The 15,778-nt window shown below is 40.0% G+C and overlaps 1 pseudogene; it reads left to right on the forward strand.

Annotated features, from left to right (window-relative positions):
- The first annotated feature begins 9,611 nt into the window (after window positions 1-9,611).
- On the forward strand, window positions 9,612-11,053 carry LOC137234472 (tetraspanin-33-like; annotated as a pseudogene).
- The last annotated feature ends 4,725 nt before the right edge of the window (window positions 11,054-15,778 follow it).

A 15,778-nucleotide genomic window follows, 5' to 3' on the forward strand; every position in this document is an offset into this window, starting at 1 on the left:
TGGCACGGACCCAGTTGGCTTGGCCAACCACAGCACACCTGACCACGCTGTAGTTATAATGCATCAGATATAAACTTCAAAGTTGTCGCTGAAGAACGAAGAACCAACTGTCTCGCCTTAATAGCGTACTAAGCAACTTGACGTCATCAATTATCTCTTCAATCACTACTCAACACTACACAAGATACTCTCCACTATTGCGGCGTGGAACCGTGTCGTCCAAAGAAGGCGGGGCATCTGCATTGACCGGGTAACCAGCTATACCTCTGCTGAAATTTATTAAGCTCTCTTGCACTGCCCAAGCGCAACACTATTCCGAAGAGATCAAACAATTGTCAACAAACAAGTCACTTTCGGCTAAAAGCACAATTTCTAAACTTGCACCATTCATTGATTCTTCATCGGTTCTCCGGGTAGGCGGTAGACTTGAAAATGCACAGTGTGCTATAGACACTAAACATCCAATTATCGTGTCCAAGGACAGCATTTTTGCTCGTCGAATCATTGCAACAGAGCATTTAAAAAACCTTCATACTGGCCCAACACCGCTAATGAATATTTTACGTCAACAATTTTGGATCACCAATTGTCGTCGCCTGGTCAAGCAACATATAAACAAATGCGTAGTCTGCACTCGCTATCGTTTCATAACCTGCTCTCAACAAATGGCAGATCTTCCAGCTAGTCGAGTCATTCAAGCTCGAGCGTTTCTTCGCAGTGGCATTGACTACGCGGGCCCTTTTTCATGAAACCACACAAAGGTCGCAATGCAGTACTTATCAAAGGATACATAAGCATATTTGCTTGCCTTTCTACACGAGATATTTATATTGAAATTGTATCAGATTTGACTTCTGATGCATTCATTGCAGCTTTAAAGAGATTTGTTTCTAGAAGGGGTTTGCCATCAGACATATACAGCGATAATGGCAGCAACTTTGTTGGGGCAAACCGCGAGTTAATTAAGAGTTTCAAACATTTCATTTATCAACTGTCACCTAATCCCACCAGGTGCTCCGCATTTCGGTGGAATTTGGGAGTCGGCAGTTAAAGCAACCAAATTCCATATGCGACGCGTCTTAAGTGAAACGAAGTTAAAATATGAAGAAATGGCGACTTTGCTTAGTGAGATAGAAGCTGAACTCAATTCTAGACCACTAACAGCTCCTTATGATGATGACGTCGACAACATCAATGTTTTGACACCGGGTCATTTTTTAATTGGTCAGCCTCTGGTACAAGTAGCTGAATCTAGTCTCCAGCACATTCAAATATCACGACTTTCTCGGTTGCAACTCCTCACGCGCTCGCAGCAAGAATTTTGGCGCCGCTGGCAGCATGAATACCTAAGGACACTCCAAAAACGAACCAAATGGCATACGGAAAGGGAAAACTTACAACCTGGCGCAATCGTTCTTGTTTATGACGATCGTGATCCGCCCTCTGTCTGACAAATGGGCCGAGTCACCGAGGTACATCCTGATAAAGACAACTTGGTTCGGGTGGCAACAATTAAGATCCATGAAGCGTCCTATTACAAAACTCTGCAAACTTCCTACTGCTGGTTAAGGTGTCCCTTAACAGGCGGAAGAATGTTCCGGCTTCAAAACTTATCCTACGAGTCATGCAAAATTATCTAGTTCCCTCATTTGTAATATTTCAATTTGCATCACTGTATTTGCATTAATTGCTTGTTGTCTTTCTTCTATGTCTTGGTCTATTTTAATAAATCAGTGTCATATGAGCAATCAAACTACCAACTTGTGCTCGTTGCAATTCGGTAAGTTGTTTATCGTTTTTGTCATAAACAGACGATTAAAAAATCCCTGATGAAGACGCAAAAATTGTGTCGAAACGCATAGGATGACTAAATAAAACGTTGTCTTATAAAGAAGGAAAAAACCCCGGCCGAAAAGCTCTAATAAAAATATTATTAAAATTGTTACTTGGCCCAATATAAACAATTATTAAACGGATTCGGAGAGCTAAATAACCAAAACAAACCCACAAAACCGAAACACAAATCAACAAAATGAAACATTTTTACCAACATATAAGATACAAATACGGTATGGACATATGCAACAACATCAAACAATACAGCAAGTATCACACAAATTTTGTAAAGCAACAACAAAGACTAAAATACCTTTTGAAATGTAAAGACTTAAGAATTATACCAGCACACCTAACGGGTAAGACTACAAAAATAATACACGGATTTACACTTGAAAAAATAAGAATTGAAATGCAAAAAATTGAGAATCTTTTTTTTTTTTTTGAACAAAATATTAAATTTGGAAATTAAGGAGGCAAATATGATAATTAGTAATTTAAGTCGTACAATTGTGAAGGTACAACAGAAACTAAATGAAACTCTAGACAAAAACGTATACAACTCCGTAGTTGAAACACAAAAACAATCTTTAATACATACTAAAACACTATTAGAAAAGAACCTAGATAAAAAACTGAAGGAGAGAATCAAGAAAAATTTTCAGAATTTCGACCTGAAATTCAATGCAATGGTTTACAAACAATACCGAAATTGACATACCTCCTGAATGTCGATGGGTACTATCCCTGGGGAACAAATTCGCACTTCCAATAACTAGAAAGACTTTTTCAACACTACATATTATAGCTGATGTCGAACAGAGTATTGGACCATAACATCTATATAATCTATTTAACAGATGATAGAGAGAAAGATATGGTCAGAAGCAAATTCGCAACAAGGGTTAATACATTCAAAAATAAATCAAGAAACAGCGAGAAAGAGAAATTTATATTGCAACTCTGCGAAGAAACTAAGCGATATTTGTATCAGCATAAAGATGACATTATGATCACTAGTGCAGATAAAGGGAATACAACTCTCATGATGTACGAAAGATTATAAAATGAAAATGGAGGATCTTCTAAAAGATAAAGTTAAATACAAAACTATAAAAAATGATCCAACCCAGTTCCTACTGAGGAAAAATAACAAAATAATCAATGAAATCTACAAAGCCCACAACATCGACGAAAAGCAAAAAAGATAGTTAACATGCACAGCAGCCACAGCCCCACGCTTTTATGGCCTTCCAAAAGTTCTTGGGACCACACACCACTTCGCCAAATATCATCCTCAATAAATGTTCCCTGTTCGAAATTATCAAAATTCGTATGTCAGATTTTAAAAAACACGGTCTCGGAAAAATATAATATTAGAAATTCAATCCAACTAAAACAAGCCATAAAAGATATACACATTGCCAACGATGAAATACTCGTATCACTAGACGTGATATCCCTGTTCACTAATATACCTATCCATCTGGCGATTAACACAATATTAAAAAAGTGGCCTATCCTTAAAAACTAAACAAAAATCACAAAAAACCAATTCCTCAAGATTCTTGAATTCTGCCTCAGGGAAAATAATTATTTTGTATACGACAACAAATACCATCAACAGATTTATGGGATGCCATTGGGCAATCCATTATCACCAACAATAGCCGACATAGTCCTAGACAAGATTATTGACGATAGCATCATAGAGCTAAAATCCAACGACATAAGCATCAAATACATAACGAAGTATGTAGATGATATTTTCGACATTGTTAAGGTTAAGGACGTAGATGAAATTTCAAAATATTTAATGGACAATATAATAAATTAAAATTTACTTTGGAAACCGAAAAATGTAATAAACTTACATACCTATACATGGAAATCCACAACATAGACAATAAAATAAAAACGAATTGGTAAAAAAAGCTGTAGCTTCGTCAAGAATAAAAAAAAAAAACACCATTATTAACTTTATAGATAAAGCTAACTCCTTGAGCGACCAGGAGTTCATAAAAGAAAATAAGAAAATCACTAAAACAATACTTTCAAAAAATGGATACCCTAATAAAATAATAGATGCTCTAATGTCCGCGGCCGAAAATAACACAAAACATAAAAAGAGTAATACCGCAACAACAGCAACAACATATGATAGCAACAGAACAGCACAGGAGTCACATATATACCAAGCCTAACGGACAACAACACCTTGCACAAAATTATCAAAACCAACAACATAAGCTATGGATACAAACCAAATCACACAATTCAAAGCATTTAGACAAAAACCAAAGACAAAATCAAAAAGGAACAACTACACAACGGGATTTGTGAAATCCCATGCATGGGCAAAGAAGGCGAAAACTGTGATAAAGTTTATATCGGTACAACGAAAAGGGAGCTAAGAATGAGGTTAAACGAACACAAAATGAGACACAGCGTTGGCGCAACACTTAACTGATCAAAACCACACAGCTGATTTTGACAACGTAAAGATACTGTACGTGGAGAACAAAATTAGAAGAAGAATGACGATAGAGAGATTGCGCATACAAAAAAACATTTCGAGAACAGTAAACTATTGAGACGATGTTGACTGCATAAGCGCAGTTTATTAACTAGCGCAATCACAGTAGATGTTTGCCGTGAGAGCAAAGGGTGTACAGTGAGTCAATGATGTATTTATGGATGTGTATGTCTATACTTTAAATGTTATTCAACAAAAGATTATTAGTGTTAATGCACAAAAAATTGTAAATAAAATTTGTTAAATTCTAAAAAAAATGTCCAAAATAGCAATTATTAATGTAGTTGTTTTTGGTTTTTGTAATAAACAGATGATTAAAAAAATCCCTGACGAAGACGCAAAAATTGCGTTGAAACGCGTAGGATGACTAAATAAAACGTTGTTTTATTAAGAAGGAAGAAAACCACGGCCGAAAAGCTCCAATAAAAATATTATTAAAATTGTTACTTGGCCCAATATAAATAATTACTTTTCAATTTTTAAAAGATATTTAGCTACATACGTACAACAGAACACTAACTACTAATTGTAAACATGAATATACATACACACACACATACATATTCGCAGTCATACTTAATTTGCACTCACTCATCTTTACCTTTCATGCTTTGTACATTTTTGAAGTTGTCTAAATAAATTATTATAACATTGTCATTAACATTAAGCGGTTCGGTCGTTTCGTCATTTTTTGGAATATAATATTTACGCTTATGCACCTCACGATTTTTCGTACCATTTTACTACCTTTATATTAAATTCCTTTCATGTTTGTCCCCTCATTTCCATACGAATTTTTGACCCACGGAAAAGTCTTTTTCGGTAACTTCCCGTTGAGCTAGACACTTGATACTTAGAACATAGTTCAGATATGGGGGACATTACAATGCAGGTGAAAAAAAAATCCGCCAGGTGGCGCACGGATCGAATATACAGAGAATTAGTTTTAAAATGGAAATTTTGCAATCGACTTTTATCTAACTTATCGGCGATCCAGAGATTTGAAACTTAGCACATAGTTTGCGAGTCGATGGCACTACAATTCGTGGAAAACAAAATGCCGCCAGGTGGCAGACGAATCGAGATAAACAAAAATCCCTGAAAATTGCTGAAAAAATGCAGGGAATCTTGCGATCGATTTTGAAGTAACTTCCCGGTGAGCTATAGACTTGAAACTTTGGCCGTGAGTCAGAACGCGGTGACAAACAATATTTGATCAAAAAAATTTTGAGATATTAAGAAAATTAATTTTGATTTGGGAGTCCTTCAATCCATTTTTAACTAACGTCCCGGTGACCTAGAGACTTGAAACTTGGCACACAGTTCGAGGCTTGGTGACAATACAATTTACAGAAAACAAAATTCCGCTAGGTGGCGCGCAATCGATTTTTGAGTAACTTCCCGGTGAGGTGGTGATATGAAATAAGTCAGAACCCGGTGACAATTCAATATTTTATCAAAAATTCCGCTAGGTGTCGCATGGATCGAGATATTGGGAAAATTAATTTTAATTTGGGAATGTTTCAATCCATTTTTAACTAACTTCCCGGTTACCTAGAGACTTGTTACTTAGCACAAAGTTCGAGACCTGGTGACAATACAATTTATAGAAAAAAAACTTCCGCTAGGTGGCTCTATTTTTGAGTAACGTGGCATTGAGGTAGAGACTTGAAACTTGGGCCGTGGGTAAGGACCCGGTGACAATGCAACATTTGATCAAAAAAATTCGCTAGGTGGCACGTGGATCGAGATAGTAAGAAAACAAATTTTAATTTGGGAATCTTTCAGTACATTTTTAACTAACTTCCCGGTTAGCTAGAGACTTGAAACTTGGCACTTAATTAGAGGCTTGGAGACAATACAACATATATAAAACAATGTTTCGCTAGGTGGCGCGCTAGTCAAGATAACTGCAAATCCTTTAAAAACGGGGGGAATCTTTCGCTCGATTTTTGAGTAACTTCCCGAACGCTTACAATGCAATATTTTATCAAAAAAATCCTCTAGGTGGCGCACGGATCGAGATATTGAGAAAACTAGTTTTAAATTGGGAATCTTGCAATCGCCTTCTAACTAACTTCCTGGATATCCAGGGACTTGAAACGTGAAATATAGTTTAAAACTCGGTGACGGTGAAATGTTTTATCAACAAATTTGAGCTACGTAACGCACAAGTCGAACTATTTAGAAGATTAGGCCATACCTTCATGGCTAGCCTCCTGAGTGTTGCAGGCGTTGTAGAATTCCACCTCGTTGAAGGCCCAACTCAATGCACGTCCTTGATGCTTTTAGGCGTAGGCGACTTCGCCACACTTTCGAGCGTATGCGAATTTCACCACCATTTTCGGCTGTGCAAATTAAGTAGCTGACAAACGAGGTGAAATTCTCTTGTTACGATGCAAGGTGGAATTCTGTTGTTTTCGCCAGTGTTGTCAGCGAAAATTCCACTAATTCTCTTAAATCTTGCGAATTAACTATGAGGATTATCTTCAAGTTAATTCCGATCAAGGCAGTTAATTTCGGACTTTCGTTCGTCTATCAGCCGCTTAACCCACTATTCTTTATCATGAAGCTTCTTATACTTTGATTTTTGTTGATGAATTTTTGGGAGCAATGATCTAACAAGTGGTGAATCACGGGTTCTAATGAATGAACTATTAGTGGCGGTGATGCACCACATCCAAGAGGTAATTCTCTAAACAAATTATGTTGTTACTAGACTTTAAAATTTTCTAAAATCTGCCGGCACAAAATTGTTATGTTTATTGAGTTAAGCCAGAACTCCATGGATAGCCTCGTGGGCGTTGTAGGCGTTCTAGAATTCGTTTGTTAGCTATCCAATCTACACAGCTAAAAATCGTGGTGAAAGTCGCATACGCCTGAAAGTTTGAAAGGACGCGCATGGATTTGGGCCTCAAAGGCCTTTAAGGCCCAAGTCCTTTCAGGCGTTCGCAAATTTCACCACACGGATGGAAATCTATGGCTCGATTACCCACAACTATTGATACTACATTAAATAAAAATTGTTAATCCTGCCCCATCAATAAATATTGAAAACTTGAGCTGGCGGGTTCCAGACTAGTTTCTCTCGGGGGGGTTAGAAATAAAAGGCAATGATTAATATTAAAAATTACACTAGTATTTTATTTCAAAGGAATGTGCAATAGAAAAATGAGAACTAGAGCTTAAAAAGCAAACATGCAGTTGCTACAGTTTTACCTTTTAATATATTCGTGGACGCTGCGTTCTGGCGGCGATGATCGCTGGAGTGACCTTTTTTATGGTTTTGAAAAACTTGTTGTTTAAAAGAAGAACTGACGAGCGTGCGTATACTGCTGCGGCTTTAATCCAAGTGGCCGAGTTCCATTCCACGGGATCCGTTTAGCCCCCCCCCCCCCCCCCCCCCCCCCAAAGCTAATAGGCCTTTGGCGGGGTAACTTAACGAAACGTCAATTTTCTTTTAGTGTAAGTGCTAACGGTCGTAATAAATAAGCGGTTTTGTATTTAATTGCATTAGGGTGGCAGGCTCTTAATTTTCCTTTGGGGTTAGCCTGCTGGCCTAACCATGCCGGCCCCTTGCGGCACGCAACCTCGCCTTGCCCTGCTGCTAGAGTAGACAATATCTAGAGGGAGAAAGATGAGAGATTTGTGGATGGACAGACTGTACGCATGAGTTCAAAGTATAAAATATTATTTATTACAAAATTCATAATTTAAATTCAAATTCAAAATTAATTCCTTTTTTTTGGATATTTATATCTGCGACATTTTAGGCGCGGGATACTCCAGAGAGCACAAATCCGAAGATTTTGCTTTGCGCCAAGAGTGGACCGAATGACGGTGGCTGCACTTGGTTGAGCATGATGTCGGCATATACGTCTGCCCCGAGAATTAGGCGAACTGGCGACGCGACGTTGAATTTTGGATCGGCGAGACATATGTGCGTGTACACAGTCGCGATGGCTGGATCCAAGCTGTGACTAGGCGCCACTCGGTGGAAATGTGGTGTGACGACGGCATGGGTCGCAATGCGTTTGTTGTCGCCGTGCTTCCCAGCAGACACATCACACAGCCTGTCTGGCTACCCACTCGAGCTTCGTCCAGCCGCAGATCCCGGACCAAGTCGGCCGATATGACGGTTGACGGCGAACAAACATCGATTAGTGCTCGCACCAGGTGAAGTCGTCCTCCAGCTTCAATTTTCTCTATAGCAGTCGGCGGAATCGATACCATGGGCCGCAGTACCGGTCCAGCGACGGAGTCCAGCCCTGTACGTCCACTGCGGAACGTTAACGGCGTCCTTAGCTGGCGAGTGGCAATGACTCCTCGAGAATCGTCGGCGGTCGACGTAGAGCGAGGCAGGCTAGTCGTAATGGCTTCGTGACGGCGATTTGTGTTGTTGTTGGCCAGCTGGGGGCGTTGTCGTTGTCGGCGGCGACGGTGAGGGGTTCTGTTCGACTGTTGGCGCTCATGTTGTAGCAGGGGTCGGAAGAGCCGTGGTTCCTATCCCCCTGATAGTCGGAAGGGCAGTGGTTCCGATCTCTCTTGGACAATGCTGGCCGATTGAGAATAGGTGTCCCTCTCAGTGGTTTCTCGTTCCATCTCCTCCGCCTCAATATCGCAGGCGTATAGTGACAACGCCGTCGCCGTAGTGACAACGAGGTTCTCGCGTTCTCCCTCCTCTACCTGTACGCTCCACGGCTTGTACGGCTCACGTGAGGCTTTGGTTTGCTCATTCACGTGAAGGGTGGTGTGGTGTTTCTCGCCACATCGCCGACATCTCCCGTTGCTTGGGCAACCAGCCGTGCGATGCGCCATGGAGAGGCAATTGCCACAATAATTGCCCAGAAGAACTTCACGCATCCGTTTCTCAGGCGTCTTTGAACGTTAGACTGGGCATAGACGGATTGGATGCCTAGCCGAACACAAATGGCATGGGACCTTGAAGTAGCTGGCCTTTTTTTCATATGCTTTGCGCAATTGGCTATAGCGAGTCATGGTGCCTGCAATTAGACTCATTAAGTCATATTATATATGTGTCTGTATTGATTATTTTTCAAAAAAAATATCTGGTTGTGGCTGAGTGACGAGATTACCTCAAAACTTTTACTTATAAAATTTTTCAGAACCAGGTATACAAATTTAGAAATTAAGTATACAAATTTCAGAACCAGGTATACAAATTTAGAATTTAGGTATAAAAAATTTCTAAGTACCACGGAAATTTGCCGAAGTCGATATGAGTGACTGTCGTTATCCTGGGGGAGGTGGCGGATATAGTGGCATCGAAATACGTAACATGCATCCACGAATATTGCAAAACTTCATTGAGGTTAGCTCATGTGTAAAATATTTGATTTTTTTGCTACATTTCATATTTTTGCTATCTGGTGGTCTATTACTTGGTATAGGTCTCTATGTCCTCATGGCCAAATGAGAAGCAACAGAATGGGTGCGTTTGTAAGCATTTCACGACGTTATACTCAATATATCATTGGTAGTAATGCTTATGGGAGTTTTAATATCTGTAGTTAGCTATGCTAGATGTTTTGTTTATTCTGTGAAAAAACTTTTTGTTGAAATTGTAAACTGTGTGCTTATTGATGTTCCTTCTGCCTGAACTAGATGTAGCCATAATGGGATTTATATTTCCCCATAATATGAATTCTTAGAAGATAAACTTACTGACAAAATCATAGATGGGAATGAAAAAGCGGACGAATTAGCTAAAAAGGGCGCATCCCTTGAAGCTTGCTCCGTAGACGTCCCAATTAGATTGGGCGAGATTAAGCGAAGGCGAGAGGTGCACAAGATCGACCAAGCAGAAAAGGCGTGGGTTCAAGCGCGGGGCTGTAAAGTGTCGAAGATTATGTGTAGGTCTTACAACCTTAGACTAACACAGTTGCTTCTATCATTAAAAAGAGAGGACTGTAGACTCATGACGGGTATTCTGACTGGACACTGCCTTCTGGCGTCACATGCCTTTAAATTAGGCTTGGTCAGTGATAGCAGGTGTAGGAAGTGCGGGTTGGAGGAGGAAACGATCGAGCACGTTCTGTGCTCGTGCCCTGCACTTGCCAGGCTAAGACTCCAGCTATTAGGAGTGATACAGCTGTCAGATCTAGAAGCAGCAAGTGGCTTAAGTCCTAGGAAGCTTCTAGTATTTGCCAAGAGGACGGAGTTATTTTATAACATAGGTCCTGGTTTTTGATAGGGTTTTTCAGTTTGGTCGTTAAAACAAACTTCTGGTAACACTACGGACTCAATCAGTCTATGTGAGGTCCTCATGGACCGGCCAGTTCAACCTACCAACCTACCTACTGACAAAATTATCCATTCGTATCGTGATGACCCAGATATGCAAACTCATCGATTATGAACAACTTTAATATAAATGATGTGGACTCAGCAATTGTGGTTATCAAGATTGGAGTAAGAATGAATGTTTTGATCTTCATCACCATCCGTGGAGCGTTATGGTGTCCCTTACCGTGTCTGTATTAGTGCTACTGACATTAAGTCTGGCTTAGTCAATATAATGTGCGGCTATGGCGTTCAGGAGCATTCAGCAGCTGCTGCAATAAACGCAGCATTTGCATAGAGATAGTACTAGTTTGGATGACGTGGAAGAATATTTGGAGCGTAGACATGCTGAGAATTCATCTGCTGCAAGTTTTGTGACGACCGCTAAAAAAAAAAACAACACGCATCGTAAATATGCCAGATTTATTATTGCTATCTGTTTCGCAATCTAATGCGAATGTACATCGATGCGTCGGCCGAGTTTTGAATGCACTCATCACAACTGTGGGTCCGGAGTTGCAACGCAACAACGGGGCTGTTGGGTCAAGGCGTTTAGAAGGCTTGCGTACACTGCAAGAAATAATCGATCAATTCGCAAACGTACCAGAGCCGGAGTTTCCAAGAGATTTTTTCTACTCGAACAATTTCAAGCGCAGGTTGGTGCCGCTTTACGTCCAGCTTTCTCACCGGACACCCCTTCACCTGTAACAGCGGCCGCTTGTGAAGTTTGTTCCGCCTGGATTGGCTCGGGTGTAGCACGCTATTTGAACGACCTACGACGCATACATCAGCTACTCGTATCATCACTTGATAAATGACATACAAAAACGAATAGTACACAATTATACAATGAATCTAAACCGCATTATTTATCATCATGGCCACTAATATTATATGCGGTCTCATTATGGTTGAAAGATGAAGGTTTTGTCGCATATGTAAACACTAGTTCAACTGGTGCGGAAGGTGGTAGTGCTAGTGCTTATGAAGCTAACAACAACATTTCACATGGTTCAATATCAGCTGATCTTTTTAATATGATATTCGGTATTTGTATGCAAGCGTTGTGTAGCACGCGTACTTCGGAAAACCCAAAAAATGTCAATGTCGCTCTTTACAATTTTCGATTCCGATTGGGCGCACAAGCAATTTATTAAAAACAAAACAGTAACTATTGAATTATGTAATGTTTTACATCGACAAATATTAACACGTGATGAACTGCTGGTACGGTTATTTTGTAGGGAAATATTGAAGCAACCAATTTACGCCGCCAAACAGGATTTACAATTAAGACATGAACAATATCGAATTGAACATAAAAACTCGGACAACACCAATAATGCGGAAATCGAAAATTTGGGTGAAGGTGGTGAGAGTGGCGAGATTGTACCCGGTATGTCACATGGCTATGCCGTTTTATAAGTATGCCTTTGCGTATTTGTGCGTCAAATACCTTCAATGAATCCGAGTGTAGCCATCAAATTAAGCACAATACCATTTAAACAAGAATTAGCTGCCAAAAATAGCACATAACAATCATTCTTTTCTATATTGGCTGAAGTCAATGGCATGTTAGTTGCTAGCGGTTTACAATGTGTCGAAGATCTTACAACTTTGTATTAACCAAAAGGTGCACTCACTATTTTACCAACAATAGTTTTTTATGACTACATCAATAATGCATGAAATTGCTAATAAATCATCCATTGATACAACAATACTTGCAAATACGGGCTCTGCACAGGCAGCAATGCATACGCTCAAATCGGCATTCACCGATTGTTGGGCCAAACATGTTGAAGTTTCCGTCGAATGGTTGGAAATATTGCACAGTGCATGGGTTACCATAATCGATATGACAAAAACTGCAGGTGATGACGAGGAGCGTAAATTGGACGAGGTTACAATGTTATTAGCTATTGCTGTTTTTATATTACATACACCTGCTTCGGTAGTATGCACACCGTCTCTACAATATCCATGTATAATTCATTTCCGTCTGTGTAGGCAATCTGTGCATTTATCGGTGAAATTAAAATGCATACAAACTAAGCGTTCAATTTTTGCTAAGGCCGATCTTAAAATATCCACACCATATATACACGCGCTTGCGCCACGCATTAGTGAGGGTTTATATGCAGATACGGCAAAGACTCCACGCACCGATATGGAATTGCAAATAACACTTTAAAGTATCTTAACTGTGGAGACGTTAATCGAACCACAAAATCGAATACAAATGTTCACATTACTGGCTCCTTTTCCCATCAATTATCTGACTGAGCCAACAAAATTACGAACATCACCCAAATATCAACGACAATTACATGAACAATCTCTGCAATAGTTAATGAAATCGGTCCGAAGTATCCACACGAGTTCAAACCATTGATGGGTCAAACATTGGAATTGCGTCAAAAACTCGAAACGGCCATACGCAATCAGCAACAGTCAATTAATATAGCCAATAAAGCAATTGAGCTGCGGGCACGTGGTGGCATGATGACACCACAAAAAAACGGCGATCAAATTGAAAACGGATTTTGGTAACTTACAATAGAAATTTAAAAATGCGTCGAAAAATTAGATAAGAAATTTTTAAAATTTTTGCTTAAAGTAATTTCGGAAAATTAGTAAAACACGTGCATCTTCCAGTTTTAGGGGTATTCGCTTTGTCTTGCTTGGACGGATTGTATGGATTGTTTATATCCGACGACAAAACTTGCAAGTCTACGAGCGCACCCCTTTTGCGAAGCTATGGCATGCATCAGCAAAAGCCTAAAAAAATTGGCACATAAAAAACAAAATATATAAAATATGAAAAACAATTGTTCAGTGTTCACCCTTATCGTAATAACGTTGTAGCAAGTGTGTTTGTGTGCACACCGTCGCCTGTTGTTAATTTATTCCAACTGCAGCAGCATTATTAGAGAAGAATGAAGGTTTTGTCCTTTTCTTCTTCTGCGAGCAGAGATCTACTCGATTTCCAGACGCACTACAGCTGCTGTTGTCACCTAATGTTGAATTTAGTTCTGACAGACAAAAATCCGTTGTTCTCAACCTACGTATATTTTGGTCGTGGGTGTTGGCAAGAATGGAACTGGTCTTCCCCAGGGGAGGTAAGTCCGCAGCTTTATTGGTATTATCATGCATACCAATAATACATTTTTTTTTTTCAGAGGATAGAATCTACCAACATTTCGCAGACTTACAGGAGATAGTGGGGAGTATGGCCAATGTAAGTTTAAGTATACATATATCTCAACGTAGCTATATGGAGAAGGGCTGAAAAAACAAGCGGTTGGCGGTTATAATTCGTTCAGCGCGGCTAAATGATACATTCGCATAGTCGGTGAGTTGCGCAAAGCGAAACCAAATCCTAATGAAACATTTAGATAATTAATTTTGTTAAGGTTGATACGTTAGTAACCACCGCTGGTTAATATTTCCAAAAGTTGCTTATTAGTTCTTATTCTAAAGCGGTATTCAGACAAGTTAGAAGGGATGTCCATTCATTAAGTGCTACGAACTTATAATTGTTAGCTGAATTCAACCAGCATACCCCTTCTAAACAAATGCATAGTTCAGTACATCGATATTCGCGTAAAATTAGGAATTCATCCAGCAAATTAATAGGTTGTTAGGCGGATGTATGCATAACTATTTAATAAGTTGGCATGTTTCTAGGCATACAAGGAGTTTTATTTTTGTAAGAAGTCCGCCTTTTTAATAACGCCTTGAGAATAAAGCCGAAATAACAATAGCAAATTGATAATTTTAAAAACAAACCTCAGGCTTTCCCACGTATTAGAGGAAGACAAACATTTTGTTAGTCGTTTTCTCATTCACTATCAAGGTTATCTTAACGCTACATAGCGCTTACTTTCCCTTCTTCTGGAACGTTTAGTTCGAAAATTACGATAATTGAGACCACGAATATTACTCGGATATTCTGCTGATGATGTGGATAAATTCCTTTGGGGTGTATTGGTTATTGGTTGAAATTCCACCAGATTGATAAGTTGCCTATGTTCACGATGTGGAGTCATTGTTTTGGTCTTTCGTGAAGTGGCATACTATCGGCAAAATTCTTACCTGGATGCAGCAGATTCTTCTGCCTCATCGCGATGGTGTGGTAAAATGATGAGTTTCACCAAGGGTCGGGTTATCTGGCCTTTCATCGTCATGATATCGACCACTCTGACACAATCGTCAGGTCCTGGATGTAATTTGACCACCCGTCCGAGTCTCCATTCGTTTGGAGACAAATTGTCCTCTTTGATTACGACCAAGTCCCCGATTTTTAAGTTCGTTTTGGGAAATCTCCATTTGTTTCTTTTCTGCAGTTCAGAGAGGTATTCCGATTTCCACCTCTTGCAGAAGGAGTGATGTAGGGATTTTAACTTTTGCCATCGATTTATGATTGAGGCAGAGTTCCCGCTGGCGTCAGGTTCTGGTGGAGATAAGGGATGTCCTCCTACCAGAAAGTGACCTGGGTTTAGTGGCTCCAGGTCTGATGCATTGTTTGACGCAGGGCTCAATGGTCGGGAGTTGAGGCAGGCTTCGATCCTGCATAGCAAAGTCGCAAACTCCTCAAAGGTGAATTTGCAACTTGAAGTGATTTTTGTGAAGTGGCTTTTAAAACTTTTCACTCCCGCCTCTCACAGTCTCCCCATGTGAGAAGCTGATGCGGGAATGAAGTGCTACGATAAGGATTGATGGGAGTCCTTGGATAGGGTGTTATCGCGGGCATTTTGTAGGAATTCCCTCATTTCCGCTTTAAGTGCTCTAGAAGCCCCGACAAAATTCGTGCCATTGTCGGAAAACATCTTACTAGGGCAGCCTCTTCGCGAAACGAACCTCGCAAATGCTGCTAAAAATGATTGAGCGCTGAGGTCGGAGGTGGGTTCCCGGTGGATCGCTTTCGTTGCAAAGCAAACGAACAAACATACATACTCCTTCGACACTCTGCACCCTCGTCCCCGAAGGTTCTTTATATCGAAAGGTCCCGCAAAATCGACGTATTTGTGAATGCCCGTGAGTACGTAGTTCTCTCCTTGGGTAAAATTCCCTTTAGCTGGGCTTGAACACGTTGTCGGT

The sequence above is a fragment of the Eurosta solidaginis genome, chromosome X (assembly GCF_040869045.1).
Source record: "Eurosta solidaginis isolate ZX-2024a chromosome X, ASM4086904v1, whole genome shotgun sequence".
Lineage (NCBI taxonomy): Eukaryota > Metazoa > Arthropoda > Insecta > Diptera > Tephritidae > Eurosta > Eurosta solidaginis.